Genomic DNA, 18400 nt, shown 5'->3' with positions numbered 1-18400 from the left:
CATTTTCTTACACATATCCAAGCCAATATTTTTCCATCAGGTACAGACCTAGAACTCTTCTCTACCACCTTGCCCTCTTTGATCTTAAGCCCAGATCAAAATAATAAACATCGATCAGATTATACATTTATACCCCAAAACATATCCAGAATCCTCTTTCACAGTGGAGGCCCAAGCACAGTCAAGTTACACCTGACGTTTACAGAAGCAGCACCTGAATTTGCAGACACCTCTCCAGTAGCCAATATTTGCCCAAGCACAGTCTCCTGGTTGCAGAATTTGACAGTCAAGGATCACAGCATTCAAAGACCTGCAGGACCCCATCCCATGCAGTACAGTTCCCAAATGTGACCACAACCATTACAGAGAGATTCAATAGCCAAGCCCAGCAGAGGACCCATCAGGAGGTGCTTTGAAGCCCTGCCTCCTCTTCCCCACCACCACCTCTGCTCTTGGGGCATTGCTGTTGTCTTTGACATTGTGCTGGATCATCATAGATGGGCATAATCATGAATACACAGAGGTTTGCCTAAATACATGGGACACCTGACTGGGCAAAAAACCCACACGAGATGGGAAGAGAGAGCTGAACAGCACACTGCAGCAGCAGACACCTTGGCTCACCTCATCTCCTGGGACTCCTGGAATTCCAGCTGGGGAGAGCTTTGCAGAGACCCTGCAGCATTGCCCACAGGGGGACTCACTGCCTTGCGTATGGGGGGGATCAAAGGCAGTGCCAGTGACCCCTTCTTCATATCCCCACCAATGGAATACAGCAAGGAAGTCTGGAAAGAGTAGAACACAGTGCTCAGATCAAGCATCCAGCCTTGCCCCCATTCATGCCTCAAGACATTTAGATATGCCCTCAATTGGGACCTGGCAGGAAAAGCCAAACTGATGAAGCAGCTTAGCCCAGGATGGGGAATGAAAATGGAGGAGGTGAGGGAGAGACCATGTCCCACATTTGCCACCTCTCCCCTCATGCTCACTTTTCACTAAGGGTTGCTACATTCCCAGCTGGCATCCACGTATTGGACATCAAGATGTTCTGAGGTGCCCCTGCCTCCACTGGCCTTTTGGATGGCATGGCAGTGGCTTTAGATCACTGTTCTCTCCCTGCCCCTGAGGTGTCTCACAGCCAGTGCTGATCTCCAGCCCAGTTCCCACAAAGCCATTCTGCAGGATGCCAAAACCTGCTTTTCTCAAGCCCCTCATTTCTCCTGCTGCTGCCCTTCCCTCCTGCACTTCCACAGCAGCCTTTGAGCCCAGATGCTGCTGAGCTCTCGGGATGCTGGCTGCTCTCCAGCTCCCACACATCCATCATCTCAGGCTCCCTGGCACTGAGGAAGTTCAGCAGAGCTCCCTGCCCTGCTGCTCTCTGCAAGGTCTCTGCCTGCCGACATTGCTCCAGGGCCCCCATGCCATGGCCAGCAATGGGGCTGGGGCAGCAGGGGCAGATACACACCCTTCCTTCAGATCCCATCATTTCTGGCCCAGCTAAAGAGCCAAACCAGGACCTGTTCAAACTTCAGTGAGGGGGTCAGTTCCTGTCAGCGAAAAGGTCTCAGAGCTCTGCCCACAGCACATCAACTGAACATTTACCACACTGCACTTACTTTGGTCTCCTTACCTTACATCCTTTTCCCTCTGAAATCAGCTCCTGTTTTTTTACCCTGGACTCATCCCAGCTGGTGCCATTTTTCCTGTTCTCCTGCTCTCTGCTGCATGTTGGACCTGGCTTGGTAGAAAGAGAGCTCTTCTGGATGGGAGGCAATGGCTTGGAGGGAAGGAGCATGGAGGCACTTGCCAGGGAAAACCTCTTGGCAAGAGGGCAGCCAGTCAGGCCTGCAAAGTGGAGACACAAAATAGAACAGAGGCCACCATGCAAACCTAAAGCATCTGAAGCTCCGTATTTCATGGGACACATTTCCGGCAAACTTCTAAACAGCTGCACAGGGAAACATGCTCCTGCTGGCAGACACTTGAGGCAGGCCAGGGCAAAACCCTGAGCCACTTCCCCAGAGTTAGCACAGGCACAGCCTGGCCTCTGGGCTGCCCTGGGACAGCAGGAAGCCCAGAGCCCTGTGCTCTCCAGGAATGGCTCAGCTGCACATGCACCCTCCTGCTCCTCTGCCTGCCCCACAGCTCAGCAGCCCTGCAGCTCCAGGGGCAGCAGCACAGCTCCTTGCAGGGGCACATGCAGGGCACAGCTGTTCCCTGGCAATGTGCACAGCCTCTCTGCGCTGCCACAAGACCCTTCCTCCCAACAGAGACTGGCCCAGCTCCCCCCTCACCTCTGTCTGAGGCTGAGCCATGCTCACAAGGGAAGTGAGTTAGGGGAACTCCCACCTTTATCATCAACAAATCTAATGGGTGTGGCACTCACGGGGAATAATTTCTAATTATTGAGAAAATTTATTCGGTTTTATTTCTCATGGAACTGGCCTGCATTTAATTTTTCTAAAGAGTATTGAGTTAGCAAGTCTGAAGGTAAAGGTGGAAGGCTCCAATGATAAGAGGGGAAAAAAGATTCTTTCTTAAGGCTGGCCTGTGAATCCACTGGAAAAACCCACACTAGCTGTGACTGCTTGTTCTGCAAACCACAAAAACCTTCCCACAAGCAGGCAGGCCTTATTGGTGTTTCTAGTGCACCGTAATACCATCCTCAGGGTTGGGCCCAACCAGTGAGCAGAGGAAGAATGGGAAATTTATCTGTAGTGAGACCTAACGTTGATGGCAAAGAAAGCAACAGGACTTGCATCTCATGACCATGTCCAATCTGTGGTCAGCTGTGGCCACAGTCCTTGTCCTGGCTGACAGTATGAGTTATTTTGCCACTGTCAAAAAGGAGAAAGCAGAGTAAACTAATGATAGAATGTTGTGATGCCTCAGGGCATCCTTGCAGGATCATCTGTAGCTGTCAGCCACCTACTCTGACACAGAGCCAGCACTGACCACCACAGACCAGTTTTCTCTGAAATCTGGTGGGATTTGTTTTCCATTTGGCTTCAGCCTTTCAGCTCCTTTCTATCCTCACCTTTTCCTTCAGGGGTCTTTCCTTTTCTGGTAAAATCCATGTTTGAACCTGTGCCTCTGCCTGTCAGAAGTGCCTGGGTTGGAATTTGGGAACGCTCTCAGAGCAGTCAGCGCTGGGAGCTTGGGCCCAGCCTTTGAACAAGGCCGGGTAACTCCAATCGCCAGCGCTCGGCACAGAGAGGCAGAGCCAGACGCGTCTGCTGCCACTGGGGCCGTGCCAAGCACAACCTGCACCACCCCAGCGTGGGGCTGCCCCTTTGTGACACGCTCACCATGGTTCTCTCGTTTCCATGGCTGCAAAACACCAGCCCAACTCCATCCCCTTCCATTCCCTTCCCAAGGGCAGCCAGCCCTAAGCCCAGCCTGGCCAGGCCTGAGGCTTTCACACTGTCTAGGATATAGACCCTTTCCAAAGCTACTTTTCAAGGCCTTTATTTCTGTAATTCCCGCTCAGTTCTGGGTTGCAGCTTGTTGGTGGGGGATTTTGTTATTTGTCTTCACATCAAACCAAGTGGTGGGACACAAACAATGGCACCAGGAGGTGGAAGTTAAAGAAGCTTTGCACTCCCCAGTAGATGACCCCATAATTCAACTGGCCAATAGCTGCAGGGAACAAAGTGACCATCCAAACGTTCCACTTTTGCTCTGCTTCATTGTTCCATGGCTTTATTCCCTGCTTTCTTTATTGCAGAGACACCCAAGCCCAACATAGACATGATCTGCCTCAAAATATTTCTGATCTTGGCAGTTCCTGACAATTCCAAATTTCTTAACAGAAACATCACAATAGGCAGGTCATTCTGAAATACACTCCAACAGAAAAGATAAAACTAATCATGCTTGATTTGGGAGAACTAAGCCTGAGCCATGGGACCTGTGGGTCTGATCCCCTTTTCTGCATCCACAAAATCATTTCTTCAAGTCTTATCTCTCCTATCTATTGAAAGAAGCTTTGCACTTTGCATTAGATGCCCCCAGTATTCAGTGGGCTGATATGATCAGTGTATCTGTAGGGTGTAAATTTGCCATGCAGAGTTCTCCTTTGTTGCTCAGGGGATTTATTCCTGCTTTCTTTCCTGCAGACAGACCCAAAACCAACATTACAACACCTGCCTAAAAGCAATTCTCATTTGGACTGTCCCTGAAAATTCAAACCTACCCTCAGAGCATTTCTCTGTCCCCAGGGACAGGCTCCAAGGCTGGGCTCTCACCTGCACAGAATGAAGAAGAGCTGCTGCCCTTGCCAGCGGCTCCAGGGTCTCACCATCAGCGCTTTGAATGCAACTTTTGTACACACTCTGCCTCTCTGAGCCCAGCAGCATTCCCGGGCATCAGCAGTGCTGCTGCAGGCCAACATCCTCTAGGCACAGCTGCAGCAAGGAGATTGCAACAAGGCCTGGCTGCAGGAGTCTCCAGCCTGCAGCAGCCCTTCCCCTGTGGTGGAATGATCGTGCGCTGCCATGGGGGGGCAAAGGGGCTGAGGGGCTCTTTGCAGATGAGGGTCTCCTCCATGTGCTGCTGCTCACTGGGCTGATACAGCTGCTGGTGCCCTCCCCCACAGCTGTACCAGGAGCCTGCCTGGGAAAATAACACTGCCAGTGCCAGTGCCAGCCACCCATCCCTGCCATGGCCCTGCCCACAGAGCGTCCTGCCCACCAAACTGCTCCAGTCAGGTGATGTCAGACACCATCAAAATACATTCAAACAACGTATTTTCCACATTCTGGCAAAATCATGGCCATACAGGCCACGTGCTGGAGGCAGACTGCTGTTGGAAGAATGGGGGAAGCCCCAGCAGCTGCTCTCCCCAGGCTGGATGGCCATGGCAGCAGAGGCAAGTCTCTCACCGTGCCCACTTCTCTGGGACCCAGTGCTTTGGACATGTTCCCACTGAACTCAGGCTGCTGCTACAGCAGCACCATGACTTCACACATTTGATAACAAAGAGTTGGAATGGCACACAGGATTCCCCAAGAGCTACCAAAAAAAAAAAAAAAAAAAAAAAAAAAAAAGAGGAGTAGGGGAGGAGGCAAGTAAGTGAGTTAAAATAGTTTGCTCCTTTTTAATACAAGCATACCTGGATTTAGGCAGGGACACTGGGATAATCATACTGGGGCCTGGTTTGTAAGCTTTGTTGTTGCAGTGTGATGCCATTTCCTGTTTCAGCTCCCAGGTGTGGCAATACCTTCTCCCTTCCCCTCCCCCTTGCTTCCTTGCTAAGTGCTGTCAGTCAATTTGTCAATTTTAACATTCCAGCAAGGCCGTTGTCTGGTTGGTGCAGTTCAAAAGAAGCCCCTCAGCCCTGGGGTCATTGGCTCGTCCAAGTGTCATTGTCCCCTGAGCCTTCCCCCCCTCCCACCTGGTTGGTGGCTCACCTACCCCTTCCCCTCCCCCTTTCCCCGGGTTTAAAAAGAGACAGGACCGTGCGGTTGGGATTCTGTGGAGCTGTTACCAAGATTCAGACATCTGTGACCCTGGAATAAACTCTGGATTAAACCCTCTGCAGAATCTATTTCCTTTTCCTCTTCACCTAGCCTGGAGCCTTTCCATCAGAGGTAAACTGAGTTTTACCATGCCTGGACTTGTTCCGAGTGCCTAACTGCAACTTCCAGCCAGCCAAAGGTGTCTCTGAGGTGAAACACCACAGCTGCCGCCTTTGGCCCAGCAGCCAGGGTCAGACAAGCCCAGGCACATTCCACCCGGTAATATTGGGATAACATTCCAATACTTTGTCTCTAGCAATTCCCACCAGTCTGCAAGCATGTTTCAGCAGAAACGGGTAGATAAGACTTTACAGCACATGCAGGAGCAAGTCTGAGCAGGAACTCAAAGTACAAGACAAATACTCCCAAATCGACCACCCATGGGGAAAGGAAGAAAAGCAGATGAAACAAGTGCCATTGTGGCTGAATTGCCTGCATTTATCCCATGGTCAGACCTTTCTGTACAAAAGCACCTCAATTCAAACACACAGCTTAAGATCAAGGAATTCAAGTGTTTCGAGAGCATTTAAAGCCTGATTTCTATTACTTTCAAGGAAAGGTAGATGCTAAATTCCTTAAAAACACAAATGTGGGTCTATTTGGGAGTGCATCCTTCAAAAGCAGGAATGGAAGTTTAGAATTGCAGAACTGTTTCCACTGGAAAAGACCTTCAAGATCATAGAGTCCTCCCAATAACCTGAGACCACTAACACTGCCAAGGTCACCACCAAAGCATATCCCAGGAAATGTCGTGGGATGGGACATCCTCCTTGTGTCCTTTGTCTCCCCAGGAGCCCCTTGGAAAGAGAAATGCCCACACAGGCTTTATCTGATTCCTTCTCAGCCAGCCTTTCCCTCACTCCCCGATCTCATTTGCTCCACAGGCTTCACCAGATCGCTCAGCTCAGAGGAACTGTCAGAGGAGAAAACGCTGTCTGGTGTGGGGCTGTCTGATCCCTGTCTCATCTTGATTCCATCTGCCCCGCTCCCTCTCCCATCAAAGAGACCGAAGGATCCCCCCAGCCCCATGGTTCTGCACCAGATCCCGGCCACACTCCTTGGTGGCCCCGGGGAGGCTCCAGAGCCCTCCCTGTGTGCGGGACAGCTGCTGCAGCACCCCTGCGCCTGTGTGCGAGCAGCGCCCAAGGAGCAGCTGCGCCAGTTCAGAGTCTGAAATGGAATCCTCAGTGCACACAATTGACAACTGGCATTTCAGGGCTGGCAGGAGAAGCTAAATCCATCTGCTCCCTGCCCTTTCTAGCCATGGCCATGCTGATGCAATTGGAAGAATTGCCCCTGCCCAGGAAGATCTCAGGTGCAAGAGAGGAGCAAAACCAGGTGTTTCTGAGGTGCTAGCTGCCAGTGCCTCAGGTTTTCCTTCCAAGTTCTAAGGGGTTTGGACTATTTTTACCATTTCATACTTTCTGTGCGTCCCTGTGAGCGAGTAAGAACCACAAACCCTCTCCGTCAAGGCCTTGAGGGACTGCCAAAGCAGAACTTGTTCGTGCTCTTTTCTCCTGGTGATTTTATAATCCCGTGCAGCCTCTGATAGCAAACCCGTGCGGTAGAGAAAAGATTGACATTGGAATCCTGGGGCACTTTCTGGGTGGGTGTTTGAATCTGCTTTTCCAGGCTGAGCATGGTGAGGCCGAGGCCTGGGGCCCTCCAGCTGGCGCCAGGAGCCCCCGGGGCAGCGGCGAGGGGCGGCCCTGAGGGGCGGCACAGGAGGCATTTCCCCCGAGCGGGCGGGCGGGCGAGCAGCGGGGAAAGGCGCCCTGGGCACAAGGGCAGGCACAAGGGCCCCGTCTCTATGCAGTGCGGGCGGCCCAGCGCCAATCACTGCTCCCGGAGCCGCTGCCAGGGCCGGGTCTCCTCCCCGCTGCTGACCCTGCACCTGCAGCGCTGCCTCCGCCTCTGCCGGGCTCCCCGGCACGGACGGCAAGGACGTGGACACGCTGCAGCAGGGGCCCAGCAGGGACACCCAGATGGTGCCAGGGCTGCAGCTCCTCTCCTGCAAGGAAAGGCTGTCACAGCTCGGCTTCTTCAGCCTGGGAAAGAGATTTAGACTTGATCGAGCTGTGGTCTTCCAGTACCTGAGGGCTGTGACTGTGGTCACAAGGGTTTTCAGGATGAAGAAGAGACGAGAATGTTGACTCCATGATCAGAAGGCTTGATTTATTATTTTATGATATATGTTACATTAAGACTATACTAAAAGGCAATAGAAAGGAAAAGGTTTCTTCAGAAGCTAGCTAAGCTAAGAATAGAAAAGAATGAATAACAAAGATCTGTGTCTCAGACAGAGCAAGAGCCAGCTCTGCCATGAGTGGTCAGGAAATCCCAACATCCACAGGAGACCAATCACAGGTCTACCTGTTGCATTCCACAGCAGCAGATAACCATTGTTTACTTTTGGTTGCTGAAACTGCAGCTTCTCACAAGGAAAAATCCTAAGAAAAGATTTTTCATGAAAGATGTCTGCGACAGAGGGCAACCTGCAAGAAAGCTGGACAGGGACTTAGTACAAGGGCAGGCAAAGACAGGACAAGGGAGAATGGACTCAAATGGAGAGAGAGTCGGTTTAGGTAAGGGATTCAGAAAAAAGACTCTCCTGGAACAGGTTGCCCAGAGATGGTGTGCGTGTCCCATCCCTGACAGTGTTCAAGGCCAGGCTGCATGGAGCTCTAGACAAGTCGGTCTAGTGCAAGGGGTCCCCAGCCACAGCAGGGGGGTTGCAGCTATGGGATTTTTCAGATCCCTTCCAAGCCAAACCATGCCACAACTCCATGATTCTGGGATTCTTCCCCTCCTTATCCTCTGGCAGAAAAAGAAACTTGGCCTCAAGTTCCACACTGCAAACCATGTCTTTTGGTAGCCTGCAACTATGTCAACAGATGATGAAAAGAGATGACGTTACTGATACGATTTCCCTTTTCTACTTGAAAATTAAATGCTCTGCTCCTGTCCACTCTGGCAAAATTGTCAGAAGAGGAAATTCTTCCCCATGAAATGCTTCGTCTCATGCAAAGAAGAAAGAAGCCACAAGCCAACACTCTTCTTTATTGCTACATTGTTTTATTTGGTTACTTCTCTAATAGGAAGTACTTTGGGGTGTGATTTGTTTGTTTCTCTCTCTCGTTCTTCAGGGTGTGCGGCGGCTCCTCCGTTGGGTTCGTGGGGGCAATGGAGGAACGGCTGCGAGCTCCGGCGGCTCCGCAGCAGCAGCAGCGGCAGCAGCAGCAGCAGCGGCAGCAGCAGCAGCAGTGGCAGCATTAGCAGCGCTTCTCTCGATCGGTTTTCCGCTCGACTTTTCACTTGCTCCCCATCCCCTTCTCCCTCTCACACTCACTCTACTCCCATCCCGTCCCATCCCATGCCGTCCGTATTCCGCCTCTCCCAGCCCGGCTGATGCCGCGTCCTGCAAGGTGCCCCTCGGCAGGGCCGCCCCGTGCCCGCCCCTGCCCAGCCCGTTGTTGTTCCGCCTCAGCCAGGTTCTCTCCATCCTGGCTGTGGCGCTGCTGGAAGAGCCGCTCGCTCTGGTCCTGGCGGAGCAGCACGGTTTTTTGGCTGCACCTGGTGAGGGCCCCGGCCCTGAACGAAGCCCCTGCCACGGTTCCGCCTGCAGCCGCCCCGCTGCCGCCTGGCTCCCGCCCCATGGCCGACAGCGTGGCCGGCAGCTTCCCTGCTCCGAGCTCCGCCGCTCGCCAGCTCGGCCGCCAGCCCCGAGCCGCTGCAGCCCGGGGCGGCTCAGCAAGCAGCAGCGCGCCGGGCGGGTGGGTGCCCCGGGCAGAAGAGTGGGAGTGCAGTGCCGCCCGCACGGGCGGAGAGGCCTCCCCTAGAGCAGCTCTACCGGGAGGGCCCGCTGCTGGGCACCAGCGGCTGCAGCAGCGTTTACTCCAGGACCCAGCTCACCGACGGCACCCCAGTAAGAGACGGGGCTGGGTCAGAGAGTGGTGGCGGGTGGTGGGCAACGAGCTCAGCCCGCCGCTCGCCTTGGCTCGCAGGCAGCCAGCAAGCAAGTATCCCAGGAGCGCATTTCAGAGTGGGCGCGGCTGGTGAGTGAGCGGGGCCAGCGGGAGGAGCTGGCGGGGCGTGCCGGGCAGGACTGAGGCAAGGCCTGGCAGGGCAGCAGCTGGAACGTTGTGAGGGGAGTGAGCGTGGAGTGAGCGGGGGCCGCGCAGGACCCCGGGCCGGGCCATGGCGAGCCACGGCGGGGCCGGGCAGGGGCTGCCCGAGGCATGGCGCAACATCGGCCCCACTGATGGCATTGCAGTCCCCCCCGCAGCGCAACGGCGCCCTTGTGCCCCTGGAGCTGGCGCTGCTATGGATGGTGTTGCGGCCTGGCTTCCACGGCATCGTGCAGTTCCTGGACTGGTTCGAGGTGCCCGAGGGCTTCGCGCTGGTCATGGAGCGTCTGCAGCGCTGTCAGGACCTCTGGTACTTCCTGCACGAGTGGCGGTTCCTGACGGAGCCCGTGGGGCGGGGGCTGTTCCGCCAGGTGCTGGAGGCCATGGGGCACTGCAGCAGCCGCAGCGTCCTGCACAGCCACATCAAGGCCGAGAACGTCCTCGTCAACCTGGCCATGGGTGAGGCGAAGCTCATCGACTTCGGGTGCGGCACGATCCTCCAGGACATGTTCTACACCCGGATGTCAGGTGAGCCCGAAGCTGGCTCCCAGACAGGCAGCAGAGGTTCCCCTTTTGGCTGGCAGAGGGGCAAGAGGGAGGGAAGGAAGGAGGGGGAATCCTTCTTCAGCCAGCTGCAGCCAAGTTGCTTTTTGGCAGGGCAGGGGCTGGCTGTTGTGGAACGGGAGCTGGCTGGGAGGGAGGGAGCAGCATGGGCCTGATGAGCTGCACCCGTGTCCCATAGGAACACTGGAGTACAGCCCACCGGAGTGGATCCTCTTTGGCTGCTACCATTGTGAGATGCAAAGCTGTGTTTTGTGTCAGGTACAAACAGGCGAAGTGTGTACTTGCGAATGTGAAATGTGTGGACATCGACAATGGGATAGTTGCGAATTCTAATAATAATTGAGGAAAATAAAGCGTAGAAAAAGGCCTTTGAACCTATCTTTTGTTTGCAATTAACCCTGGTTGATTTAGGAGCTTTGGAATTAAGGTGTTAAGGATGTTGCTTTTTGCTTGCATTTAATTCATAAAAAAGCTCTGCAATAATAACCTTTTGAAGTATAATTTTAGAATATTGCTTGTATCCTTGAAACTATAGCTTTGGAATATATATATAGGAAATATGCTTATCTCACACCTTATAGAAGCAGAGAAAAACAGTTTGAGAAAGGAAGATGACCATCACCTCAAGGATTTATGGTTTCAACCAAAGGGAAGCTGGACATCACTGTTGTTAGATTTATAGTCTCTGCAATTAAAAGGTGGACCCACATCTGGGGAGCTGGACTCCACCAGATGGGATTCGTCTTTCTTCTTTCGGAAACTGGACCATCACCATCTGGGGATACTCCTTTGAAAATACATCCTGAGAGATTCAAATCACAATAGTGTATAGAATTGTGATGTAGTAATTTGGAATAAAAATTGCTGATGAGTAAAAATTGGAAATAGAAACTGTTGAAAAAAACTGATGAGTACCCCTATAAATACCTGTAACCCTCAATTATCGGTGTGCAGTTGGAGGGAAAACTTCCCCCACTGTACCCAGTGCTGTATTGCTCATACTTTACCATATTAAATAATAAATTGATTGCTGCTTGAATATTGGCCTAGTCAAACTTCTTATTCATAACAAAACTTTGTTCCTTTAGCCTGGCTGCAGAGACCCCCAGGGCATTTTCTGCACCCAGTCCCAGCCCCCAGCGCTTGCTGAAGGCGCTCCCTGCAAATGTCCTGGAGCTGCCAGGGCCCTGTCCTTGCTGTCACCTGCTGGGGCTGGCCACGGACAGAGCTCCTGGACTTGCATTTCCAGCTGCTGTGCAGCCAAAGCCGAGGGATCTGCAGCTGCCTGAATGCAACAACTGCAATAGGATGCCCTCTCCAGGGGGAAATCTCCCCCTCCTGTGCCAGCCCAAGGCAATGCTGAATATTCCTCCATTTTTTAGATCTTTTTAAATATTTACCTCAAATAGAAGAAGAAAGGTCTTAGCCAGGCCTGGTGTCTTCTCCCAGCGAGTCATTTCAAACCATGAAGACATAACAGAGGAATATTGACCAATATGACCTCATTTTCTCTACTGTTGGATATGCTGATATTTTTATTTAGCCTTACAAGATAAAAATTTATTAAATTCTTCCTGTGGAGAAACTGAGGCACAGGAGAAGACTGGGATTCATCTGCATAATTTGGGTGTCTGTTATTTATTCATCTTGATTTAATTATCATCATAAATTCAATTATCATCAATTAAATCAATCTAATCAACAAACTGAATAGAGTTTAGAGTGTGAATCGCTTGACAAAGTGCATGTCTGGTTTAGGGTGAAATAAATCACAGAATGGTTTGGGTTGGAAAAACCCTTCAAGATCATCCAGTTCTCTACAGCCTGAGTGTGATTCAGCTGCCTTGGCACTGAATTTACTGAAACTTTAGTCAACCAATCTATGCATTTACATATTGCTGGTCAACAGGACAGGGAGCCAAGAGGAGCCCCATTCCCTCCTACAGCCCACTGGACACTTTGGGACACCTAAAATAGCTCCAGGAACCAAAGACCAGGCCAACGAGGTGACTCCACACATCACTTCTGCAGCCAGGGCAGAGGGACCTGGGAGATCATCCAAATCATGGAATTGCAGAATTGCAAAGGTTGGAAAAGTGCTCCAAGTTCATCCAGTCCAACTGTCAACACCATTAAACCCTGTCCTCATCCACAGCCCCTTTGAACACTTCCAGGGATGGTGACTCCACCACTACTCTGAGAAGCCTGTTCCAATGCTTGACAACGTAAACTAAAATTCCCAGATGTTAGTGCTCAGAGTAATTTCCCCAAGGTTAATTCTGATGCCTAAATATACTGAAAACACATCATCCAGCACTGGGGGTCACGAGCTGTTCACTGTGGCCTGGGATACTTGATGGGGCTCTGGAAAGAGAGGAAAACAGCTGGAAAAGGAATTGTCCAGCCCTTGGTCACTCATTACAGTAATGGATTGAGGAAGACCTCAAAAAGGAGAAAATGAGGCTCAGGGGAGACCTTATTGCTCTCTACAGCCACTGAAAGGAGGCTGAGTGAGGTCAGGGTTGGTTTCTTCTCCCAGGAAAGAAAAGCACATGGAGAAAGGGCCTCAATCTGTGACACAGCAGGTCCAGGTTGGATATTATGAAAGATTTCTTCACTGAAAGGATGGTTAAGCATTGGAATGGACTGCCCAGGGAAATAGTGGAGATAATCATCCCTCAAGTGCTCAAAAATGAGTAGACACTGCACTTGTTTTGGTGGATGTGGTGGGATTCAGTCAAAAATTGGACCTGATGATCTTGAAGGTCTTTTCCAACCTGAAGGATTCCATGAAAGCAGAACTGCTGCAAAGCCTCCAGCTCCCTGGCAGGCTGTGGCTCTGTGTGTGGCTGTCTGGGCTGCGAGCACGAGGCGTTGGATGTCTGTTTATTTGTATTATTTATTAAGCAAATTATTTCTATGCCCAGCATATGGAAACACGCCATAAATAAAACACAGCAGAGTCTTAAATTTTGCTGCTATTTACAGGCAAATGTCCCTCAGCCCTCCCTGCACTGCCACAATAAACCTCTGTAAATAACATGCCCAGCTTGCTGTCAGTGCCAAAAGACATTGCAGAGCAAATCCAGCCTCCTGCCATCTTCTGGAGGAGAATTGGCAGGAGTCACGGACACCAAAAATGCAGCTCTGCACCTCCAGGAGAAACTGCCTAATGAGTGTGGAGCACAGGAAGAGCAGATCCTCTCACATTTGGGGGTTGCCACATGATCTCTAAAGACAATTCTATCTCCAGCTGTCTTCCAAATGGCTTTGAGCAAGGCTCCAAGAGGGAATTTTTTAGGTAGGGGCATTTCCCTAAGGAACTAAAATCTGTCATGACATGCAGCACAAAATATAAATCCACACACTGGGTCAGGCTGGGCTCCAAGTTCAGCCTAAAGTTCAGACTCTTCCACTCTTCACCAGCATTGAAGATTCGATTATGGAGAGATGGCTCTGATTGAATTAAGGTGCCAAGGAGATCATCTACCAAAGTCAAAACCAGGGATTTTATTTAACAATAAATGTGGGGTAGAGAAATTGAAGCAGATTGGAAACAGGAGAGTGAGAAGGAAAGAGAGGGAAAAGTGAGGGTGGGGTGGATTGGGGAAGAGATCAAACAGTGGACAGTACAAGACTCTTGTCTTCAGCAGTGTCCCATCAGTCCCTCCTCACCCTGTGCTTCTCTGCACTGGGGTCCCGGTGGTTCTTGTGGAGGTGAGGACCCCAGGCCATCCATCCAGGGTTTACACCTTTCTCCACTCTATTTTAAGGGCACCCAGGGAGGCACTTTCCTAGTTGCCCTGTGAAAGGAGAATGGGTTTGCCTTCATTTACCTGCAATGCTGAGGCCCAAGGAGCATTTCTCAGCTCCCAAACCCCCCTCCCTGGGGGCAGGGTGGGGATGCACCCCCACAATGCAGCCCGGGCCTAAAGTCAGTTTCTGTGGAGTGCACGAGGCAGCGCTGTCATCCTTCCTCAGCCGGCTCTGCCTGACCAGGCTGCCTTGCTGTTGGCTTGGGGCTGAGGGGCTGGGGCCGGCAGCAGGACCTACCTTTGGCAAGTGTTTGCCTTGGCCACCACCCACCCATCCATGGGTGTGTGCCCAGGGTTGGTCTGTCCCTGCTGCCGGCGGCTCTGGGACCGGCCGCTGCCCCCGGGAGCTGGGCGTGCTCAGGGGGAGCCGGCGTCTCTGGGCATCGTCCTGGTGCGGGCCCCGGGCTCACTGCTCTGGCTGCCCCCTGAGGCAGCTGAAGGACAAAAGGCGGCGCAGAGCCCGCCGGGCCGTCCTGGCCATGGAGCGCCGTGGCCGCGGGGCCGGGGGCTGCGGGGCGGCTGCGCTGCCAGCGGGGCGGGCAGGAACGCTGCGTGCCAGGGGCTGGGCAGGCTCCGGGCAAGCTCCTGCCGGCGGCTCCTGCCCGCAGGGCTTTGCCTGGGCAGGGGCGGCCTGGGCACGGCCAGCCTCCATGCCTGCTTCTTCTGCCTCTTCCGCAGGGTCAACAGGCAGGGCACAACCCACAGACACATTGGGGTCTTTGAGCAAAGCCCTGTGGAGAGGCTCGCTGTGCCCCTGGTCGCTGAGGTCACTGTCTGGAGACGTAGGCACTGGCTCTAACTCTCGGTCTCGCAGTGGGAGTGACAATGGGCTCTCTACCTCTCTGTCCCTCTCTCTTACCACTTCTTGCTCCCCCTTCTCCAGGAGCTCTTTCAGCAGTTTCCAGGCACGGTGAGTCCTCAGAGTCAGAGCACAAGTCTGCAAACAGCTCAGGAGACACAAGCAGTGAGCAGTTTTGTGTCTCTGCTGTAACATCTCTGGTCACACAGCAAGAGCTGAGTGGCACCAAGGGGTCTACAGCTGGTTGGTTCCAGGGTGGCACCTGATGGATCCCTGAGGTCATAGCTGGACATCATGGGGCTTTCTTCATTGCTTATGGAAGAGGAGGTGTCTCCAGAGAACTCTGTATGCCTTTTCTCTTCCTCCAGCTTCTCCAGCTCCTCTCTCTTTTCTCTCCTAAGTTGTAGCAAATCCTCAGGCCCCATGCACAGCTGCTTGTGAAGTGCAGCATGCTTGGCTGGCCGACCAGTTGTCCTTTGCTCACAGGGGTCTTCAGAGAACGGAGAAGCTGAGAAGCCTGAGCTTTCCTCAGGCTCTGATGTGAGGAAGAGCTTGCTGTGGCCCTTGTCACAGGGATCTCCAGCCAGGGCAGAAGCTTCTGCCTCTACCTCATTCTCCTTCAAGAACAGGGCAAGCCACAAACTCTGCAGGTCGCTGTCCCACTGTCCTGCAGCCTGTGCTTCTGGGAGCTCTTCCTCCTCTCCCTTTTGCTCCAGCCCCTTGACAGGAGTGTCCCAGGGCTGCGAGTTTCCAGAGACAGAGCTCTGCTCTGCCAACTGGGCAGGGGAAGGGAGCTCAGAGCACTTTGCTGCCTCTTCTGTGGAGCCTTTGGTTGAGCTGGAAGCACTGGGCAGCTCCTGGGGCTCTGCATCCACCTCTTGGTGGGCACTTGACTGTTTGTGACTGCAGGTGGACATGACAGACTTGTCTTCTGACAGGTGTGGGCTGAGGCCTCCAAAAAGGTCTTTGTAGGTGTGGCCACCATGCCCTTCCTGCACCTCAATGCCCCCCTCTTTCGCAGAGCGCCCCAGGTGCTTCCAGGCTGGCCAGGCCCCAGTGCGGAGCGGCGCGCTACGTGCAGGTGTCACAGGGGGCAGGCAGTGGCCCTGCCTTGCCCCTGACCCCTGCCAGAGCCCTTCCGTTCTGCTCCCCAGGGAAGGCGTTCCCTGGGCTCTGCCTGCAGCCAGAGTGCCCCATGGAGAAGGTGGCACACACTCTGGCTGGCCCCGGGCCATGGGGCCCACAGCACAGGCTGTGCCTCTGGGAGAGGATCCAGAGGCTGCTGCTGCAGGTGCTGCTGGCAGAGGGGCCAGCTTGGCACTGTCAGTGGACACCCTGGACATTTGACCACTGAGCCGGCCTGGAGGTGCCAGTGTCACCTTAGGGTCGTGGAGAGGTGGCAAGTCCGACATGGACAATCTCTGTGGCCCTGTGACACGGCTGTGGGGCACTGAGCGCCTGCCCTCCTGGCTGCCCCTGTGTGTGCAGGACCAGGTGGGGCTCCGGGACCGGATGGGTTTGGGTAACAGAGTGGGCCCAGGAATGGGCGTGATGGTCATCCAGGTGACCTGAGGAGCCGCCTGTGGCTGCTTGTGGGTCACCTGTGGGAAGCAGGAGGAGGCACAGGATGGAGCTGGCTGTGTGGGCACGGTGTTCCCCATCAGGCCCGGGCCTGGCCCCAAGGCAGGTGCTGGCCACAGCAGCCAGGCCGGGCCGGGTTCCCAGCTGGGCTCGCTGCCTCTGGGCATTGCTGTGCCTGGGCCATCCCAGTGCTGTCCCCTCCGCAGAGCATGGCCTGGTGCCAGGCCTGGCTGTCTCTGCCCCAGGGCTTCCCCCAGGTCCCACTGCAGGCTCTCCCTCCATCCCTGTCCCTCACCTGTTGCCGCTGGTACAGCAGTGGCTGCCCCTCATGGGGCTGGCCATGGGCATTCACCTCCTCCTTCTTCCACATTGTGGTGAACACTGGCCACAACCGCCCAGGGGAGCTGCTGCCTCCAGAGAAGCTGCTGCCTCCTCAGAGAGCTGCTCTCCTGGGCGTGGCCACTGCAGGGATTGGCAGCCCCAAGGCCCATGGCATGCACCCGGGTCACAATGGCCTCTGGGCCCGATGTCACCGCGGGTCCCAAAGGCCTGGTGGGCATGGCCGCACTTTCTCCCAGAGGCCTGGAGATTTCCATGCTGATTCCCCTGGGCACAAAGGCCTTTTTAATGCCTTTGCCCCACAACTTTGCCAGCTCTTGTTCCTCTCTCAGTGTTCTGCAGCTCTGTCTTGTTCCACCATGTGTTCCTCCCTTAAACATCCCCAAGGAAGCCCTGAGCCAAAGTGCCAAAGGGCTTTTCCCACCCAGCCCACCCTGGGTCCCAGCCCTCAGGCCTGACCTCTCATAGAAAGATCATCAAAAGCTCCATTTGAACTCAATCTGATGGCTATTGTGAAAGGCTATAGAAAGTATGTTTTAAAAAAAAATATTAATAACAAAGGAGGGCCAAGGAAAATGTCCATTCATTATTTCATAGGGTGGGTGGGGAAGGGTGGAATTATGGTCAGGTATATGCCAGGGGCATCCTGGTATTCTGTGTCAGCCATAGTGTGGCCAGCAGGACCAGGGCTCTGATTGTCCCTCTGTGCTGGGCAGTGGTGAGGTCACACCTCATATCCTGTGCCCAGCTTTGAGTCTCTTTACCCTATGCCTACATTTAATAAACATTACCATCTCCTTGAGGGGTAAGAAACTCTTGTGTCTTTGTCATAACTATGTGGCATATTGCAGATTAGAGGTAAGGGTACAATTAATTGATAGGATTTCTCATTTATGGGTCAGAAATAGTAAAATTATGTAACATTACATGTGCTGAGTTTATTGTAGGTGGTTTACATGTTTGATAGATATAATTTGGTTTATCTTCTGACAGGGTATACAGGATGATTATATGTCGTGAAACGGCGGGAGAAATGCGACACACCATATGCAATGAATAGCAAATCCCGAAGTTTATTCAAACCCCACACATATTTATATTGGTGTTAATGAAGCTTATACATATTGCAAAAGCTGAGCTCATTATTGGTTAAAGCACACTTAGATCAACCACACCTACTTCTATCTTCTAACAATTATTTTGCTTCTATGTTTGCATTCTTCTAACTTTTCTACCTAAGATAACTACATTTTCTGGCAAGCAATTTTCTCCCCCGTCTTCCCGTTTCAGAGAAGGTCACTGTGACCTTTGTCAGTAATTGGACACTGGTTGCTCAGTTCCCAGCTTGTTTCCCCTATCCTTATCCATTGGTATCACATCGAAATGTCCTTTCTCAGCTAACCAATTATCCAAAAAGCTCTCTACAATTATAAGCAGTGAACACAATAAAGCCAAAACTAACAAAACTACAATTGGATGCAACATTAAATTCAAAATTCCAGTTGCTCTGGGTAGCCATCCAAAAATAGTTTCCCACCAGCAATGTTCTCTATCTTTCTTCCCTCTTTCCAGGACATGGTGCATCTTCTCTGCCTGACGATGGGTGGTAATGCGGGTTCTTGGACTCAGATCATCATAGTGCAACAGTTTCTTGCC

This window comes from Agelaius tricolor, unplaced genomic scaffold, assembly GCF_023055355.1.
Source record: "Agelaius tricolor isolate 1412-34295 unplaced genomic scaffold, bAgeTri1.0.p SCAF_55, whole genome shotgun sequence".
Lineage (NCBI taxonomy): Eukaryota > Metazoa > Chordata > Aves > Passeriformes > Icteridae > Agelaius > Agelaius tricolor.
This window is presented reverse-complemented; position numbering follows the sequence as displayed.